A 6611-nucleotide genomic window follows, 5' to 3' on the forward strand; every position below is an offset into this window, starting at 1 on the left:
CCCCCAGGACTGCGTTTTTCAAGCAAAGAATAAAGGAAGCTTTTTTTCTTTTCTTTCTTTCTTTCTTTTTTTTTTTTTTTTTTTTTTTGCAAAGGTTGGCTTCCAGCTCCCATTGTAAATTTATGCCCCTGACATTGAACAACACGTTACGCGTACCTGTGTCAGACAGGGGAGGAGCGGCTTGTCTCAGCTTAGGATTCCCCAGGCTCACAGTGATAACCAGTGTTCCGACACCTCCCCCCTCCCCCATTCCTCATTTCCTTGTTCGCTCCCAGAGGTATGTGTATTTCATTTTAAAGTGCTTAGAGACTACAGCAATATGCGCTATATAAATAATAAATGGAATGCAATCGAATTGGAAAAGTCTTGGACCCCTGATTTTGGCCTACCTCCCAAAACAGACAGATGTAGACATGCGGAAGCTGCTTCTTCCACAGGCTGGGGTTTATTTTTCTCTCCCTTTCTCGGGACTGTCATTTCATATACTTATGGGGATGCTGGTGAGCCTGTTTGGAGGTTAGGGGAAGTTCACAGCCTTCCATCTCTATTGTTCACGGTGGATGGGCTCAATGTGGAATTTCCCTGCCTATGGGATACAATGAATAAAGTCAGGGAAGGGAGAGCAGGGGGAAAAGGGTGGCGTCTAATAGGATGGGATCAAACCAAACCAACAATAAGCAGGTGCTTACTTTGTACCAGGCATTGTGCTTGGGATACAAAGGACATTGAGAAACAAGCTCCATTTCCAAAAGACAAGCGAGACGCCGTGTACAGTGCTCACATGCAGCCGAGTATGATGGATGCTCCGAGGGAGGCGGTGGCCCAGGGGGAGGAGTGCATTTCATTCCAGAAGGGCTCCGTACTTGGGTCTTAGGTCGGATTTTGGAGACGTGAAGGACAAGCATTTGATGGAGAAAATACTTATTCTGCATATTCAGAGCTATAGAAACAGAAAAGCAACAGTGGGTGTGGGGAACGCATGGCGGTGGGGTAAAGAGGCGGAGCCCAGGTTGAAGAGGAATGAAAGGAAGGCAGTCACTTCAGAAGGTCCTTCCTTCTGGATGCTTCCTAATGGATTCTCACCTGATCGTCTACACAGCCTGGTGAGATGGATACTATCCTTCTCACTGTGCACGTAAGCACACTGGAGGGTGAAATATCAGCACACGCTGGGACTTGAACCCGGGCCTTCTGAGCCTGCGGCCAGTGCTCGGTTACTGCTGTCCATATGCCCTTTCCATGGCCTCAGAGCCAGGACTCAGGGTTTGGGACTTCCTTATGGACAGTAGGAGCCACTGAAGAGGCTTTCAGGAGGGGAGAAATACAGCCAGGTCAGAAAAGAGAATCTTCTCCAATACGCTCAATTCCTACGTGTATGAAAGGGCCTCAGAGCAAGGGTGCAGATGGGGCAGTCGGCAGGCAAGGGGCAGTGCTCATTTCCTGACTGCCCTTTTAATGTATCTGATCTATTTAATAACCTGGTAGAAGATTCTAGACGATTCTCTAATTACCAGAAGTTAATTGAATGTTTAAAGTAACTGGATGTGTGCAGCAGCTGAGGTGACTTCCCTGCTCTTTGTTTGGTTTTCAAAGGATGAATTGCATTAAAGGTACTGATTCCAAACTTAGTGCAAATTAAAGTCACTGAAACATCCGGCTCCAGAGCACCCGTGCGAGGCTGGTGATGGAGGAGTTGGGAGAATAATTGGGAAAAGTAATTTGGAATCAGAGACCAAATCCTACAAGTGTTACTTTTTGGAAATTTGGAAACTTGTGTAACCCAACGTGTTTATTTTCTCATTATATAATAATAGAAAATAAACAAGAATTGCTGTATTCCCTTAATAAAATATTGTACATTTATTAAAATAGAAGATATCAGCACCAGGTCAGACTATGGAAAATTTATAATGTAATGTTACATGAAAAAAAAATTGAGTATGTGATTATAGTTTTTTTAAAAAAAAATCTGTATATGTATTAGTAACTATAGGAGAAAAATATAAAAAAATGGTTATTGTATTGACTTGCACTTTTTTTTCTTTAAAATTCTGGTCCTCTTGTTTTGACCATTTTCTAAGGGTATTATTTTCTAAATGTCATGGTTGTAGACAGAGGCAATGAGGGTGAAAGGGGACAGGAAACCCATTACCAAGAGCAGTAATATCAAACCACAATCGATGCTTTTTACTCTAAGTACTAGCAAAGGAAATACAGTTGTTTGTTTTATCAAACTAGAAATGCTTGGTATTGACTGCAGGGAACACATAGAACTTCTTTTTTAAAATGTACGCTTTGTATCTGTAATCAGGAAAACATCCCCTTTATTTTTTTCAGTTGCAGATGCCTTCATCTGTCTGAATAGGTTTATTAAGGGCAGCTCTGCCTAAAGGCAAAGAAATGGACAAGAATGTTAAAGTCTCTTTTAGGGGCACAATTCTATGGCTATCATCCTAGACATTCACAGCTATTACAGAATAAAGAAAATAAATAGCTGTAAAGGAAATAATGGAAGCATGGCTAAGAGTGCTTTCTATCTGTTTAAAAACATAATTACAGTATGAAGGGAAATATACCTTTCTTAACTGGCACATTATAAAAATGTAATAATATAAGAATAACTGAAATAATAACGAACAATACTTTACAAGGTACTTTCACACCCATTACCTTTACAGTTTTACATAAAGTACCACATTGGTCCCCAAATGACCATAATGCCTTTAATTTGCCTTCCCACTTTAATTATAGGATAATCATTATGATGAAAATACAATAGTTAAAAAAAATCTAAGTGCAGATGTCATTGTGATAGGTACTTTCCAGAATAATACATCTTGAACATAGACCTAATCTGTGAGAGTCTATGTTCTAAAATGGATAGCGTGGATGGAGACATATATCAGAGGACAGACAGCTCAGTAAGATGAAGGACAAAGAGAGAAAAGACAAAGGCATGACTTGGAGAGACCTGCCAGTAGACACACATGAGTCTCAAATACAATACAGATTCTCACTTCCCTACGCTTTAAAGTTCTGTAAATGGCTGGCGGTTGAGTCTATTCTTTTATTTTTTTATCCTCACCCAAGGGTATTTTTTTCATTGATTTTAGAGAGAGTGGAAGAGAGAGGGAAAGACAGAGAGAAATATCGATGTGAGAGAAACACACGGATTGATTGCCTCCTGCATGTGTCCCATCCAGGGTCCGGGGAGGAGCCTGCAACTAAGGTCTGTGCCATTGACAGGAATCGAACCTGGGAGCCTTCAGTCCGTGGGCTGATTGCTCTATCCACTGAGCCAAACTGGCTAGGGTTGGTTGAGATTATTCTTTGTCACAGACCCCAGAAAACAAGTTTTCCTGGTCTACATCCTAAAACATGAATGTGAATTTAAGAATAATAAAATATAGGGTCAAATATTTTTAACATAGGGTAGAAGTTGATAAGAGCTGATTTTAAAATGCAGATGAGTTTTGTGAACAAACATTGGGGGGTGGACAATGTCTGAGCAGGGAGGGGAGGCCATCACTGGGTTAAATAAGGACACATAGTGGACTGGCTTCTAAGAGATAGGCAGGGCGCGGACGTGGTGGGTTCTTCCCCCTGAGGGTATGCTGTGTGCCTGGCGCTAGAAGCTGACCTCAGGGATTCTTTGGGGTGAGAGAAAGCTCCGAGAGCACGCGTGAGAGTGTTCTCCAGTCATGCCGAGGCCAGTGCAGATCCGAGGGGAGGCACAGGGGCCCCCCAGTGCCCAGCCACAGCACAGTGAATCCTGCCATAGGTGGGCTGTGCAGACTCCTGCCAGACCTGACTGTTGAGCTCAGGGCACCCACCAGCTCTGGGTGGGCCAAGCTAATATCCGGGAGGAATCAGTATGTTCTGAAGTTGCCATGAGAGGGACCAAGACAGATTTCTAATTTTACCAGCCAGGCCAGAGAAGGGAGTGAACTCGGGAGGGGGAACTCTAGTGAGGAGTCCAATGCCCAGGATGGGAGGAAAAAGGACACCAACTCAGAGGCCGTATGGGGGGAGTAGGGCACTGCTTCCCGGTCAGTCCCACACGGAGACTCACACTGATTCCCGTGGGGGATCTTCGTCTTTGCTGCCCACGTCAGAGCTGGAGCGCAGCTGAGCCTCCAGGGTTGTCAGGGGACCAGCGCCCGGCAGGTGAAATCCACTCTCAGAGGAGCTGGAACCCAAAGCCCAACAATCAGACCTGGGGGCTAAGTAGGAAGGAACCTCATTCTCCCAGACACTGGAAGAGACCTAAGAGTAATAATGGTTTAGAGGGGGAATAGTGGGCGGAGGTGGCGTAGAATAGGAAGATAAAGCATCTTCAGGCTTTTTCGGCTTTCAGCTCAAAAGAGGCTTAGGTGCAATTTTCTTCAGTTGTCCAGAATCCGGGTCCATCCGAAACCAACTGCCTCGAAGTCCTATACCTGAAGGCGACTGGTGGGGAAGTGGGTGCCACATCTTTCCTGGCCCCCAAGATCGACCCCCTGGGCCTGTCTCCCAAAAAGGCTGGTGATGACGTTGCTAAAGCAACCGGTGACTGGAAGGGTCCGAGGATTACAGTGAAACTGACCCTTCAGAACAGACAGGCCCAGTTGGAGTCAGTGCCTTCTGCCTCTGCCCTGATCACCAAAGCCCTCAAAGGATCGCCAAAAGACAGAAAGAAGCAAAACAAAACAAAACCAAACGAAACATGAAGCACAGTGGGAATATCACTCTTGATGAGGTTGTCAGCCTTGCCCGGCAGATGCGGCACCGACCTTCAGCTAGAGAACTCCCTGGAAGCATTAAAGTGATGCTGGGACTGCCTAGTCTGGGGGCTGCAATGTTGATGGCCGCCACCCTCACGACATCATAGATGACATCAACAGTGGTGGGGTGGAATGCCCAGCTAGTTAAGCACTACAAAGGAAAATGTTGCAATTGAAGATCATTTAACGATAAAAAAAAAGGGGGGGCTCATTTTCTGAATAGTTGTATCTAGAAGGAGCCGCCACCTGGTGAACATCGGAGGGTCTCTGGAAGCGTGGAGAGGTGGCCCTGCAGTCACCCTGGGATTCAGTCCTGTGCAAAGCCAACCAACAGCATCACCTCTCCCCACGACATTCCAAACCACTCCCAAGGCCCTTTCATAGAGTCGTATCTAGTGTATATCCAAATACACTGACTGTGCTGGAGAAGTGGTGGGGAAAGGAATACAACCAGAAAACATTAGGAAAAAGCCAGGGCCCTGAACTTGGGTCTCTGCTGGGCGAATCTCACCACTCCTTGTGCCCTCAGAGCTGAGTCTGCCACCCTCACTCCGGTTCTGTGGAAGCTGGCCCCGGGCCTGTGTGTGTCTCCCTGTGCCCTCAGAACCTTCAGGCCTGACACCCTGAGGCCTCACTACTTCCCCAACGCAGACACCTGCCTCACCCTGAGCCTGGGGACACTGCTGCCCTGGGCGGTATCCAGGGACACTTGCTGGTGAGGAGCCGGGAGAGATGCGATCCAGGGTCCTTCATGAATCCTTTGACTCAAATGATGGGCTTGTAAGAGAAATGAGCATTCTAGAGCTCACACAGAAGCAGCATTGTGGAAACGGAGGGCAGCTTCTGGAAGAACTGCAAATGTCTTCTCACTGATGCCACGGGGCTGGGCAGGGTTGAGTGAGGTTGCCAACATCAGCAGCTGGAAATAATGGTGGTACAGAGGCGTCAGTGGCAGAGAACCTGAGTGAGGGTGGGAGACACAGCACACATCTGCAGGAATGAGTGGCAGGTGCAGGCCAGGTGTGTGTGGAGAGAGCTGGACCACGGCAGAACCTCACTGGCCGCCAAGAGGAGACGGGACCACCCAGAGATCCTTCTAGAGGCTCGGTGATTCCACTGCAAGGAACTGAAAACCAGAGGCTGCTTTTTATTATCTTTGAAACGATCGAGTTATGACTTGGTTGTCCCCGGCCAGTCTGCAATGGCCTAGAAAGCATGGGTTCCATGGATTTGAAACTAAAATAGTTAACTTTTGCCACATTAAAGTAATTTAATTTGTCTAATATTTTCCCTTATTAATAAGCCACTACTTAAAATACCTATTCCATGCTCATCATTATGATAGGATAGGGGGTTTACTCATATATAAAAGACTTCACTATCCCTCTTTTTCAGGCAAGGAAATAGACACTCAGAAAGATTAAGTGAGACTCAAACCCAGGTCTGGTGTCTGAGTCTCAAACCCAGTCTTCCCACCATTCCACCACCCTTTTACTTTTACTGTGTACAGCGTGATGTCTCAACTGACTGTCTGGACTGGTCTTGAAAATTGCTCTTGCTACGGGTCCATTTCTCTCTAGTTCATTCACACTGATTGCGCTTTTAAATGCTCTGTACCCAAAACAAGTCGATAAAAATGTATGAAGGCATTACCATTTGATTTAAGTGTATCTACTTATGACTCAGCCCCACAAAGATAATTGCAGAATAAGATGTTAGGGTGGCTTTGCAAAGCATAGTTTCAGTGCTTTTGTTTTCAAGATCAACAAAAGGGAAGATACTGAGCAAAAATAGGAGGCTTGCAGCACGTACTGAAAGCCGGATGACTCAGTGGGTTATTTAGCTTCT

The 6611-nt window shown here is 45.7% G+C and overlaps 1 pseudogene; it reads left to right on the forward strand.

Annotated features, from left to right (window-relative positions):
* The first annotated feature begins 979 nt into the window (after window positions 1–979).
* LOC132236115 (large ribosomal subunit protein uL11-like) lies at window positions 980–4911 on the forward strand (annotated as a pseudogene).
* Window positions 4912–6611: the final 1700 nt, after the last annotated feature.

Source organism: Myotis daubentonii, chromosome 5, assembly GCF_963259705.1.
Source record: "Myotis daubentonii chromosome 5, mMyoDau2.1, whole genome shotgun sequence".
NCBI classification, from domain to species: Eukaryota; Metazoa; Chordata; class Mammalia; order Chiroptera; family Vespertilionidae; genus Myotis; species Myotis daubentonii.